We start from the raw sequence: 14,302 nt of genomic DNA on the forward strand, positions 1-14,302 counted from the left end.
AAGACAAGGCCAGTATGGTAATTCTGGGGGTGCCGCCTTGTATAAAAGATTTTTTGCGACCTTCAAAGAATGAAAGTTTCTTTTTCAGTCAAAGAAACACTTGAAGTTAAGTTTCTTGGGGCTTGTTAAGCGACATTTGCGGTGTCCTCAGATTTGGACGGAAGGATTTGGCATGAGGAATTCTAGAAGCCAGAGACAGTTGGAAATTAAAAATAAGAGCAACCATCTCAGGAGCACTCACTATGTGCCAGGCAATGTCCTAAGTGTTGCGCATAAATCATCGCCGTTAATTGTGTTTAATCCTAACAGCAGCCCTTTCCATTCAGCTCATCAAATATTCATTTATTGGCAAGACATATTGTTCAAGAGGCTGAAAGGCTGAAAATAAACACAGTGAATAAGTAAATTATATAGTAGGGTAGAAAGTGGCGCGAGCTGTGAAAATAACTGATTAAAGAAGTCCAGGAGCCCTGGAGTGTGGCGGAGATGGGAGTAAGGACTCACTGAGAAGGTGACACTTCAACGGACACGGGTGAGCAAGAGTGAGCGGCCATGTCTCGGGGAAATGATCCAGGCAGAAGTAACCGACATTCACCCGGGTGCGTGTCAAGGGGGAAAACAAAAATAATTTATTGGAAAAATACTAGAGAGTTTTCTAAGTCTAAGAAAAAGTGAACATTAGGCACCACGGTTGTGATCAGCAAAATAATGCTCCCTCCCTTCAGAGATGACCACGTCCTAATCCCAGGAAGCTGTGACTGTGTTCGCTTGCGTGGCAAGGAGGATTAAGGTGGTGGCTGGAATTGAGGTTGCTAGTCAGCTGACCTTAAAACAGAGAGCCGAGCCTGGGTTATCCGGGTGGACCCAGTACGACCACGAAGGCCCTTAATGGTAAGGGAGGGAGGTACGTGAGAAAGAACCCAGGAGATGACTGTGTGGCCGGGACTCAGCCTGCCCTGCTGGATTTGAAGCTGGAGGAAGGGATATTGAGCAGAGTGTCGAAGTTTCTAGCTGAAAATTGAAGGGGGCAGATTCTTCTCTGGAACCTCTAGAGAGGAATGCAGCATTGTCCACACCTTGATCTTGACCCAGACCTCTAACCTGCAGAACTGTGAGATAATGAATGTGTGTGTGTGTGTGTGTGTGTGTGTGTGTGTGTGTATTTTTTTTTTGAGTTGGAGTCTCACTCTGTCGCCCAGACTGGAATGCAGTGGCCGCTCCCGGCCACCGCAGCCTTGACCTGCTGGGCTCCAGCGATCCTTCCGCCTCAGCCTTCCAAGGAGCTGGAATTACAGGCGTGCGCTACCACGCCCGGCTCATTGTTTGATTTATTGTAGAGATGAGGTCTCGCCAAGTTGCCCAGGCGGGTCTCAAACCTGCGGGCTCAGGCAATCCACTCACCTCAGCCTCCCAAAGGCGCGGGATTACAGGCTGAGCCACCGCGCCCGGCTGAATGTATATATTTTTAAGCCACTTTGTTTGAGGCAGTTTAAAGAGCAGTTAGAGGAAATGAACACGACCATGTCTGTAAAAAAATCTCCCCAAAGGTTCATCGACCTCAGGCCTCAGGAGAGTCAGGGACCAGGGAGTAGAGTGGTCTCTTCAGATTGCCCAGAATGACCCAGTTTGAACTGTTTCACTTACTTGGGCCACGGCTGTCTAGATTTGCACTGTGTCTGGCCTGTTTGAAGACTATCAGGTCAAGTGTTGACGGAGCTGAGTGAGCAAGTACAGCATGTAAGACAAAGTCCCAGTGGGGATGGGAGCCGCAGCCTTTCAGACCTCATAGGCAGCTGGGACACACACAGGCTGAGCATCCCCAGTCCGAAAATCCAAAATGCTCCCAAATCTGAAACTTTTTGAGCACTGACATGATGTCACACATGGAAAATGTCCCACCCGACCTCACGTGAGAGCTTGCAGTCAACACTTTGCACAGAATTATTTCAAATGTTGAATGAAATTGCCTTTTGGCTATAAGCTGTATATGAAGCATAAATACACTTCTTATTTAGACTTGGGTCCTATCCTCAAGATAATTTCATCATGTTGCATGCAAATACTAAATATGCGAAAAAATCCAAAGTCCAAAACACATCTTGTCCTAAGCATTTCAGATAAGGGATACTCAACCTGTACTCTATTGGGTAGATATGCAAATCTCCAAGTTATGATCTATAATTTACTGCCTGTCACTGTCCCTTCATCCTTTTCTTGCTACAGGTGTTCTAAGTTGCCCACCCCTAGTGCATCCAGTTTTGGTAGCTTTGTCAGTCAAGGTGTCACATCCTCTCCTGGCCAAGGATTGGACGCTAGACTTAATTTTGCTAGTCAGACTCCCTGGGAATTTGAATCTGAAAAGCAGTGACCCAAATATAGAAAATGGTTAAAGCTGGTTCATTCTGGGGAATCCAAAGAGACCAACTTACTCCCTGGTGAATGTCTCTCCTGTTTTCGTGAACTATTAGGGAGTTTTCTTTCTTTCTTTTCTTTTTATTTGAGTTGGAGTCTTCCTATGTCGCAGTGGCACACTCATGGCCACTGCGGCCTCCGCCTGCTGGGCTCAGGCAATCCTTCTGCCTCAGCCTTCCAAGTAGCTGGAACTACAGGCATGCGTTACCATGCCCAGTGTGTTTTTTGATTTATTGTAGAGATGAAGTCTCACCAAGTTGTCCAGGCTGTTGTTAAACCACTGAGCTCAGGTAATCCTCTTGCCTTGGCCTACCAAAGTGCTGGGATTACAGGTGTGAACCATCGCACCCGGCCTGGGAGTTTTCAGTAGATATGATAATCTGCCATTTTTAGTTTTTCTTAGATTCAGTGATTCTGTAAATGTATCTTTCAATAAATACTTGTTCATTTTCCCTGCCTATGTTAACCCAAGTAAGTGTTGGTTATCTGCAACTTTTATTTTTTAAAAATGTAACTGATAAAATCTTGTCTCTTGAATAACTAACTTAATTTACTTAGGATTTAATATTCTGTACTTCAAAGGCTCTGAGTAGCTAAATAAGACTCTACCCTTCATTAAGTTGTAGATTTCACTGCTTAACATGGAATATATTCTTCTCTACATGTGTGCTTTTTCCAATCATAAACCCCAAGGTTGAAATAAAGCAATTCATCTTGCAATGTATCTAATAGCCAGCCTCTTACCTTTACTTTGTCTTTTTCTTTCAGGAGTAAATGAATAGAGATTTGGTCCACAATTTCAAGCTAAGATCCCTGTCTTATGTGCTATGTGCTTTACAGAAAACTCCCCAGAGATTCACCTACCTGAAATGGTTCTTTCACCTATTTGTATGATGTCTGCATGAAAGTAAAATTCTGGAGTGATGGTGCTGTGTATTCCATGAAAATTCACAATGGCACTTGGAGAGAGTGATGTATTCCATGTTACTATCCTTTAATGTTAATGCTTTCAGCTGGGTTATTTTATCATAACAGTGACATAGCCAAAGATTAAGCTTTGGCCAACGGCATCTAAGTAGACATTGTACATATGACTCCCATTTAATCAACCTTCTGGCTGAATGGATTGTGGATATAATGGCTGGTGACCAAGTAGCCATTATGTGCCATAAAACAGAAACCACATCTTCAGGCATGGGTGGCAGTGAGAGAGAAGGAACCGGAGTCCATGGAGCTGCTCTGCCAGCCTTGGGCTTCCAAACATTTGTATATGTAAAATAAAAAAATAAATTCCTATCTCTTTTAAACTTTTCTTACTTGGATTTCCTGTCAGTTGCAAACGTCATATTCCTAAACGTTAACATATAGCTAGGTATATGAACAATGGGGTACTTACCTGTTACCACCCCTATCTCTCAGTATTGTGACCACTTCCCTCAGCCTCCTTGGAGGATCTTAAATATGGTACAGGTTGAATGATGTTTAACTAACCAAAAAAGACATGAAATACATATATTTAATACTAAACATGTTCATTCATACTTAGTCACTGAGTATTCATAGATAAACTAGGTCTTCAACTTCACCTCACCCACATCTACCGAGGCTGTGTTCCCTCCCTGACCTATAGGACAAGGCCTCAGGCCGGACTGGCTTCTCTATTCCTGTTATGCTTCTTTATGGGATTCCTAGAAGAACTCCCTGGAAGGCTCCAACTTCGGTCTTTTTCAAGGCCACACCATTCAAATTCTGACTCTACCACTTGCCTGTTCTTTGGTCTTAGGCAACTGAGTGAACTCCTTAGTGCCTTAGTTTCCTCACCTATAAAATGGGGATAATCTCATGGAGTTGTTGTGAGGATTAAATACGGGAACCCATGAAAAGCTCTCAATGCTTGGTCCATCATAAATCCTCAGTGTGAACTGAAATTATGACAATTTTACCCCAAAAGAGAAGATTTGAGAGTCATAAAGCCCTTGACAAAGAAAAGCTCTGCTGTTTGAGGAAGTGAGTAGACAGGATGGGTCAGGATGGACACAGAGGACCACAACCCAAGCTTCTTTTCAGACAGGAAGAAAGCTATTAGGTGTAAAGATATGTATCGGTCCCATGTCTCAGCCATTTAACTTAAAATAGCTTTGCATTACTAGATCCACATATTTCCTTAGAGCCCAGAGGACCACAGCAAGGAGAAGCACGGAGATGAAGAGTGTCTTCATTTCCTCGGCCTCCACTGCATCGCAGCTACTCAGTTCTCACTTACCAGCATCTCCCGGGGCCTCCCACCTCCTCCAATGTACAACTGTAAACCATAAAAGAGAGTGAAATTCTGTCTTTTGCAGCAATGTGGATGGAACTGGGGGCCAACATCTGAAGTGAAACAACCCAGAAGCAGAAAGTCAAATGCCACATGTCCCCGCTTATACATGGGAGCTAAATAATGTGTACACAAAGAGGGAGAATGTGGAATAATAGACACTGGCGACTGGAGAAGGTGGGAGGGTACAGGGGGGTGAGAGGTGAGAAATTACTTAATGGGTACAATGTCCACTATTCGGATGATGGTGACACTAAAATTCCCGACTTCACCACTACACTAAATATCCACACTTTTACTCCTCAAATTTATACAAGTTTTTTTTTTATTTTTATTTTTTTTATTTAAAGCCAAAAATTCCTCACCCCAGTGGCTGGGGGAAACGAACTCGGCCTCCAAGGACACCCATAGCCCTCCAGAAACAAGGAATTTGCCTGCGGTGTTTTGCAAATGGGTAACAACTTAGGAAAAAATTGTTCTTAAATTCTTTCACCATCTTACAGAATAATCTACAAAGATTTGTCTTATTCAGATTTCTTAAATGTGTTCTTTTTCACAGTCATCCAAGAAACAGTAGCTAAGCCACGATAAATAGTTCTTAGTGAAACTCTTTTCTTTCTGATGAATACAAAATTACGAACTGAAGATTTGAGGGGTTTGAGCTCTTTGACTTTTTTTTTTTTTCTTAAGGAAAAAACAATTCCGTCCTCATTTAACAATGCCTCTTGGTGGTTTTGAACCAGCTCCTTTTCTGCGTTATCTGATTTTGGCAAATGTGCTGGGAAGACAAGATTAGCGTGCACCCACTCTTCTTTCTAGTCTTTCTGGAATCTTATTTGTATCTCTGTGTCAACAGAGTAAAGAAAAGACAGTGTTTCATTTGGAGCAGCCCCCAGCTACTGGCATACTCCTTAATTAGTGTCTGCGACCAGTTAGCATTGTTTAGATTTCACTCAACACACTTCCCCAGAAACTCACTCCTTCTCTGCTGCTGTGGTGTGCGCCAGCTGTCTTTAATCTCTCAGGACTCAATTCACAGACCAAAAATTCTGTTCTGAGCACAAATGTCTGAGAGTGGGCATTTGTTTATTTTCTGCTTAGGAGACAACTTTCATACATCTCTGCCATTAAAAATAAATAAGTACATAAAATAAATACCCAAACAAAACACGACAGGCCAACAGCTAAGTATCTCACTTGTAACTTAACTGAGGCTTTGGCTTATGCGGAAGCTGCACCTCTTTTTTGTCAAGAAAATTCTGCTCTTCTCTTAGAAACAATAGACTCATTCCTCAAAGCTATTTGCAAGCCAGATGTACCTAAGACAAAGAAAAAGGACAAACACGCCTACAGTATTAGACACAGAGGTCATGCTTTCCGTGGGCCAAGCCACACACATTCCATGTCTTTTAGACGTGTGCTCTGAATGGCATCTTAGCGTGTCTCCTCTTTTCCTAAAGGTGTGAGCGGAAGTGTCTGTAATTTTGCTCATGAACCCCTGGGTGTGGTCTCCTCATTCCAAGATTTGGGGCCACAGAGCATGTGACCCTTTTGACAAGATGATGTGGAATTTGATGCTGGCTGTGAGGAAAGCCCACACCCCACTGGGTGCCCTCACTCTGCTTTCTTTCAGTAGCTACTCACAGTTTCTATAACTTAATCATTTTCTAACCCCAGCACCCAGTACAGATCGTGGCATATGATGGGAAGTCAATAAATGACAGTTTAACTAATACTAGGAAATAGCGCTTGTAGATGTGTTTATTACTTGCCAGGTCTATTCCAGAAGCCTTGAAGATAGAAACCATTTCATCCAATCACTTCAATTATTGTTCCAGTTTACAGATGAGGAAAAAGACATATGGAGGCAAAGCAACTGGCTATTAAGCGGCAGAGTTGGGATCTAAACCCAAGAATCCAAGTACCGGAAGATACGGTCTTGCACCACACTACACTTTATCTACCCACATCCCAGCTCCCAGGCCTTATTTGCATCCCCCAACTAGGTAGTCCCTGAGGTTTCTTCTGTTCTATAATAGAGTGTGTGAGTCCGGTCTGTGATTCTCCGACCACCACTAGGACACAGAGAATCTTCCATCCCCTATTCATCTTCTCAAAACCTTCCTAGTCTCGAACTCCTGCTAAGACTACAGAAAAGAGTGTGGAATCGTGGGTTACCCTTCTCCGGAAAGGAGGAGATTTCCATGGAGGGACAGCTATGAAAACACAGGACACATAGGAAAACGTCACATGGGTCCCATCCTTCCAATGGCATTTAATAGACAATTCTGTTTGGACTTGGTGATAGTTCCCAGAATTCCATTCAATGGCTGCACAGCACCAACAATTAATGAGCACAGATAGCTGAGACCCGTGACAGTGAATGTGAGATACCAGAGAGTGTAAGCCCAGTCCTGGCAGGCCTCCCAGGAAGACAGGCTGGAGCCATGAGAAGGGAGTGAGGAAGTTGAGACTGTGTGTGTGTGTGTGTGTGTGTGTCCTAAGAAGTTAGACTATAAAGAAAAGCAAAGAGAAACAATGACAACTGGACACAGGAAGAAAGAGGTTTTTTGTGTTTTTTTTAAGATAAGAAAACTATGTCTACAATTTGCAAGGAAGTGATCTGTTGACAGTGAGAGGTAGACAACACCAGACAGAGAGAAGAAGAGAGAAGAGAGGGTAATTAATCAAAAGTATGCCTGACCTGGTTAGACAGGAGGGAGTGGGGTGAAGAAAACGATTCTGAAGAGAAGGAAGAGCAGCATCTTTTCCTTTCACAAGGATAAAGTGAGAATGGGCCTTTGCAGATTTCTCCGCAGGCTGGAATCTTGAGGCAGCAAGGAGTAGAAAACTGAAACCATCTTTGGGGGCTTTACTGAATCCCAGAACAGCTCCTCCAGGAGAAATAAAGGAAACGCTAGTTGCCAAATGTTAGTGGCCACTGTTGGGAATGTTAAATTGGGATGCTGGTAACTATATACAGGTATTCGTAGGTAGCAAAAGAAAAGTCCGGTCATGGGACCCCAAACATCCACGGCTTCCCCCAACCAACCACCCAGGTCTCTAAAGAAAATGTGAGTGCAGAAAAGAAAGCAAAGCAAAGTGGCATTTTATTTTTCATTCCCCAGATGTAGACTGAATGCCTGCGATGCACCAGGCACAGGGCTAGGGATAGAGCAATGAACAAAATTAAGTCCTGCTCCTGTAGGATCGGTGTCCTTTCTCCAAATGCATCGGGAGAAGTTTGACCTCAAACTGTCAGCCCAAGTGGACCGTGTGGCCCGCCTTCAACCCAGAGACCACCCTGTCATGTGAGAATGTCCACACCTGCCAGTAAGACACAAAAGAAAGTGAGACAGACGTTTGCCCCAACAGCGAAAGCAGAACTGGTGAAGGCCACCTGCCCTAAAAGGAGGAGGGGGGAAAGCTGCCTGGGGCCCGGTGCTGGCCTGGCTGTGTGGGAGACACAGAGGAAAGAATGCCACTGAGCCTCATCCCTTGGGCTGTGGCCCGAACTCTAGTGTCCTGTCCAGCCTCAGGATCCCAAGAGAGATCACTAAGAGTCCACACCTAAGTATGACAGGACCCTAACTCTACACGATGAGTGATTTCCTACATTGAACCTGGTCCATAGGAATGATTCCCAAATCATGACCACCTACGTCTTAATAACTAGCCCTGAATTGTTCCCCACATCTTTCAAATAAAAAAATAAAATAAGAAATGCAGCTGATTTTCAGTATCATCCATAGTCTTGATCCCATCTGTTTTTGACCTTGATTTATTTTTTTGACCAGTATACATTTTTTACACAGTAGTTTTTGCATTGGCTCCAGACCCTGGCTTGACCTGTGTGTTCCTTTGCTCTTGCTTCAGAAAACATGACCTTCCACCTGGTCTGGTCTCTCTCCTTCTCCCTTCTTCCATCCCAACTCTTCTGTGCAGCTTTCCTCAGTCAACCCAGCTCACGGGGTTGTCCCTTCACTGAGCTCTTAGAAGGCCCCTCCTTGTGATTCACCCTGAAATTCAGCGTTCGCTGTCATGTGTGCAGGTCTTGCTTTCCCTGATAAATTACAACCCCATAAAAATGTTCTTGGCAAGTCCAAAACACCCAATACAGAATGTTATATAGATTCACATTTATTTAGATGTACATGGATTTAGAGATGCAACCGCAAGAACAATTTTCATTTTTAAAATTACTCGTACTGTGCTTACTTGATAGAGGACCCAAACAGGTGGTTTCTGTATATTTTGATTGGTTGATGGATTGGTTGATGGCTGACTCATTAAAAGGAATCGTGCACCTACTTTATAAAAAAAAGTGGAGTTCGCGCGGTATGAATGGACCTCATTTAATAAGGCAAATCACCAGTGCCAACCTGCTCAATTATGGGTTACAGGTTTGTCTTTAGGTAAATTGCAGCACAGTACATACCTTTTGGCTGCACAGGTGTGAAATCTGAGGTTAAATTTCCTCCTCCACCTATAACATACATAATGAAGCAAATATAGAAACAAATAATAGAGAAGTAAGTTATAGATGGTCCTTTAGAAGTCAATTTCATCTGCGCACCTAACCATAAAAGCAGCATCTGCTCTGCTCAATACAGGTGTTTTATATCCTTGTCATTAATTGGAGGGGACATTATGTCATCATACATCAACAGTTAAGGTTGGTTAAAGTGCCACTTATCTCAGGTGTTGTCATCAATCAGGTTCTTTTCAGCTTGGTGACTCCAGAGGTTTGGCTCGAAGCTGCTCTGCGCGAATGGGGTTTTCCCTGTAGGTTTGAGGTGTCTTTTTATTATCATTTTGAACGAAAACCTTGGGACCCAGACGTAAGTGGCCATTAAGGGAGTTGTTTTGATGCTTCAGAGAAGAGAAACATTTTCCTCCATCAAGCTTCATTCCCCCACCCTCTACACCTCCACCAAATAGCCACCGTGGAGAGGAGAATGCATCTGCACAAGCTGTTGTCTCATCATGGTTTAACCCATTAATGAATTTCCACGGACCAGCTAGCATACATCTGGTGCTTAAACAGAGCTGGAGAGCAACCGAATCCTGCGGAAGTCAGCACCATCTCTTTCTTTCTGACACCCACGTCATCCAAAAGCCTTCCTGGCTACCCCAACCCTCAGTGTGGCATCCACTCCAGACAAGCTTCGGGGTACATTCTTCCTAGTCTCTGTTCTCATGGAAAATGTCTGTCCTTTGTCTCGTCCCTGCAAGGCCACTGGAAGTGGCACACATTTTCAGCAACAATAATGGCAGCCTTTTAAAAGAGTGACTTTTATTTCGATCACCCAAACCTAAAAATTAAGATAAAACGTTCAGGTAGCAAGTTGACCATTCAGACAGTGGACCATTTGGTCCACATCAAGTTCTCACTTGGGGAGCCTCTACCCTGAAAATAAAATCCTGTACATATTCCACACTGAGTCTTCTATTGTTTCAACTTGCATGAGACATTGGAAGAATAAGGTGGGGTGTGGTTTCATTTTTGCCACTCATGCAACAGTAATTTATTGAGCGTGAGGCACTGTGCTGGGAGTGAGGGCTACAATGCTGATTATCAGCCAACATAGTCCTTGCTTTTAAGAGTATATAGCAAGGATGGGATAGACATGAACCAGATAGCGACCACCAAAGACTGTAAAATGATAACTGCGATTGTGTCCCTAGAGGAAAACACTGTACCCAGGCAAACATACAAACAGTGATCTGGAGTATGAATAGAGTCAGTCAAGGGAGATGCGAGGAGAGATGAAGAATGTTCCTGTAGAGGGGAGAGTAGAGACAGAATGCTACGGCAGAGAGGGACCCGAGGAACTCCAGAAGTTAAAAGGCCACTGCAGTAGATACAATTCTGAGATGCCCAAGGTCCCCACCCACTAGACGTAGACACAATGCATAATTGATGGGACTATGAACATGATGGATTTTACTCCTGTGCTCAGGCTATATTATATGACACAGTTAATTTTTAGAAAAAAAGAATATCCAGGAGGACCTGAGTAATTACACGAGCCTTTTAAATCTGGGTCTGGTTGTCGGGAACTGAAGAGGTCAAAGATTCCAAAGACAGGTGGATTCAAGGCATGGTTTCTGCCTTAAAGATGAAGGGGACCCCTTGGTGAGGAATGTGGGCTACCTCACCCAGCTGAAAGAGACCCTGATCGGCAGTCAACAAGGAAACGTGGGGCTTTGGTCCTAAAAATGCAAGAAACTGAGTTCTGCGGTATTCCGCACAAGCTTGTATATTCGATTTCCTCGGGTTTCTGTAACAAAGTGCTACAGACTGAGGGGCCTGAACAACAGAAATTTATTGTCTCACAGTTTTGGAAGGAAGAAGTCCCGATCAAGTTGTCGGCAGGGTTGGCTTCTTGGGGTGTTTTTGTTATTTTTCTTCCTGAGGGCTATGAAGGAAGCATCTGTTCCTGGCCTCTCTCCTTGGCTTGGAGATAGCCTATGTCTCTCCCTGAGTCTTTTCATATCATCTTCCCTTCAAGCCTTTGTGAATCTGTGGCATAATTTTCTACTTTTGTAAGGATACCAGCCATCTTGGACGAAGGCCCACTAAACTCAATGGACTCATTTTAACTTGATTACTTCTGTAAAGACCCTATCTCCAAATAAAGTCACATTCTGAGGTGTTGGGGGTTATGGCTTTAACACATGAATTTGGGGTGAGGCATGATTCAATGCATAACAGCGTGGAAGTGGATTTTTCTCAGCCCGTGGATGAAAATTCAGTGTGATCAACGTCTTGATTCAGCCTGGTGATATCCTAAGCAGAGAAGTCTTCTGACCTACAGTCCTGTGAGCTCATCAGGGGTATGGCTTTTTTTTAGTTACAAAGTTAATGAGCCGGGCTCAGTGGCTCAGCCTGTAATCCTGCGCCTTGAGAGGCTGAGGTGAGTGGATTGCTTGAGCCCGCGGGTTCGAGACCCACCCGGGCAACTTGGTGAGACCTCATCTCTACAATAAACGAAAAGATTAGCCGGGTGTGGTAGCGCGTGCCTGTAGTTCCAGCTGTTTGGAAGGCTGAGCCGGAAGGATCGCCGGAGCCCAGCAGGTCGAGGCTGCGGTGGCCGGGAGCGGCCACTGCACTCCAGTCTGGGTGACAGAATGAGACTCCAACTCAAAAATAAAAATAAAAATAAAAATAAAACAAAGTTAGTGGCAATTTGCTGTGCAGCAATAGAAAAAGACATTGTGCCAGAAAAGGCTGGCATGGTGGCGGGGTCAGATCACACAGGGTCATGAAAGCAGTAGCAAAAACATTAGTCTTTATCCAAGAACAACAAAGAGTCACTGAAGGTCTTAGGAATGAGATGATCAGATTTGGGTCTTCTTTTGGCCCTCTCTTTTGCTTATCACCCTCTTTCCAATGAAAATTCCAAAGGAGTGTGTGACTGCAGAGAAAGACGGGCAGTGCCTCGTCCAGCTCTAATCCTTATCGCCTATTGAAAAGGAGATCGAGCCGGGCTCGGTGGCTCAGTCTGCAATCCCGCGCCTTTGGGAGGCTGAGGTGAGTGGATTGCCTGAGCCCGTGGGTTCGAGACCCGCCTGGGCAGCGAGACCTCATCTCTACAATAAATCAAAAAATCAGCTGTGGTATCAGGGCGTGGTATCAGGGCGTGGTAGCGCCTGCCTGTAATTCCAGCTACTGGGAAGGCTGAGGCGGAAGGATCGCCGGAGCCCAGCAGGTGGAGGCTGCGGTGGCCGGAAGCAGCCACTGCACTCCAGTCTGGGCGACAGAGTGAGACTCCAACTCAAAAAAAAAAAAAAAAGAAGAAGAAGAAAAGGAGATCGAAAGAGGAAGCGGAAAACACAAAGACAAATTCCATTTTCCGAGGGTACACTGAGTTCAGCTATTATTCTGAAGCTCTCAGTTCATTTTCAGATTTCATTTGATCAATCTCTTCTTAGCTTTATTTTAGTCACGTCCCCAAGGTTATCAGCTTGGAGGAATGTAACTGGGACTTGAATCCAGGCCTGGCTGGCTACAAATCTCAGTGCATGAAACCATTCCCCCAGTCTGCCTTGGCTAGCATATCCTGCCCAAGCCTTAGAAGAGTCCTAGGGATTAGGTAGAATCATAGGAGAACAGGGAACAAGAATACCTTGGCCGTAAGAGGAGACGGATGGGCCCAATTGAGTATGGGAGTATTGCAGAACTAATGCAAAAACCCAGTCACCTATCTGCCTGATCCTCTTAATTCTCCTCCTTTTTCTTGCCTAAACAAAGTCAGTGCGTGAGGACTGGAGTGGCAGAGGTGCTAATAATTCCTTCCTGGGGTTTTAAGGTGAGGTACGGCGTGTTTAAGACCTTTCTCAAGAATAACCAAGCTCTGAATGCATCACTGGGGGGCACTGCATTTTTCAGCTGGCCAGCACTGAGGAGTGCTGTATGCAGAGCTGGGAATGAATGGGCGGGACACTTCCAGGGCACTGGTGAAGATGTGAAGACATACAGATCATCCATCCACCTGAGAGAAGTATCAGTTACCAATCTTAAGCCTTTAAGACAACAGTGAATATTCTGTGCATTTTCTTCAGTGAATTACGCAAGCAATACCTATTTTATCATATTCCCTAGATAATTATTGCATTTTATATTCTTTATCCTCTTTTAGAAAGAAGGCTGTACTACTTTTCTAGCATTCATTTACATGCCTTTGATAAATTACTATAACCAGATTAGAGAGATAAAATAACCAGTCTATTAATTACAATGATTATTATTTAATGGAAAATGGGATTCTAGGCAAAGTGTGTAGTCAGAAGAAAGCTTAGCAATGCATTATATGGATGTGGTATTTTATCTTAAAGAGTAAGATAAGTGTCCAGTCTGTTCCATGATCTAGAGAATATGTTCATTAACTCTGCAAGATTTATAAGTATAATTGACCATAATATTTTAACACTATTTGCTTGATTTGGAGGTACATGAAGAACAAAGAAAAACTGCAAGTTCAATTAAATTGAGTAAATCCCTCAATGAGCATGTAAGAGACCAGGTCTACCCAGCGATGCGGGATGCAGAGGGTTGAACAATGTTTCAAAAATATTTTTAAAATTTCAACAATGTGTTGTTCCAACTTGAATTCATTGGGAATTTACCTTTAAGAAGATAGAGGCTGAAGGGAGAGTTTCCCATATATCAATTATCCCATAATAAACTTCAAAAGTTACCAAAAATATAATTTCTTGATAAATGTTGATACTTTCTATAAAGAAATTTAGCACTGTAGTCAAAGCCTGATCTAACCACCACCAGACATTTGATTTTGTTTCACTTTTCTCACCTATAAAAAAAGAGATTAATGTTGTATCGACCATCAATGAGTTATCCGGATTAAAGCAGGGCCCTGCAAATCTGGCCAAATCTGGCCAGCTGCTGGTTTTGAATGACCTTCAGCCTATGAATGGCTTTTATGTTTTTAGGAGATTGGGGGGAATCAAAATATCAATACTCTTTAGTGAAAATTTTATAAAATTTAAACTTCAGTGTCTGTAAATAAAGTTTTATTGGAACACAACTCCCCTCATTCACTTGCATAT

Source organism: Carlito syrichta, unplaced genomic scaffold, assembly GCF_000164805.1.
Source record: "Carlito syrichta isolate Samal-C Ts95f unplaced genomic scaffold, Tarsius_syrichta-2.0.1 Scaffold304758, whole genome shotgun sequence".
Taxonomy (NCBI): Eukaryota; Metazoa; Chordata; class Mammalia; order Primates; family Tarsiidae; genus Carlito; species Carlito syrichta.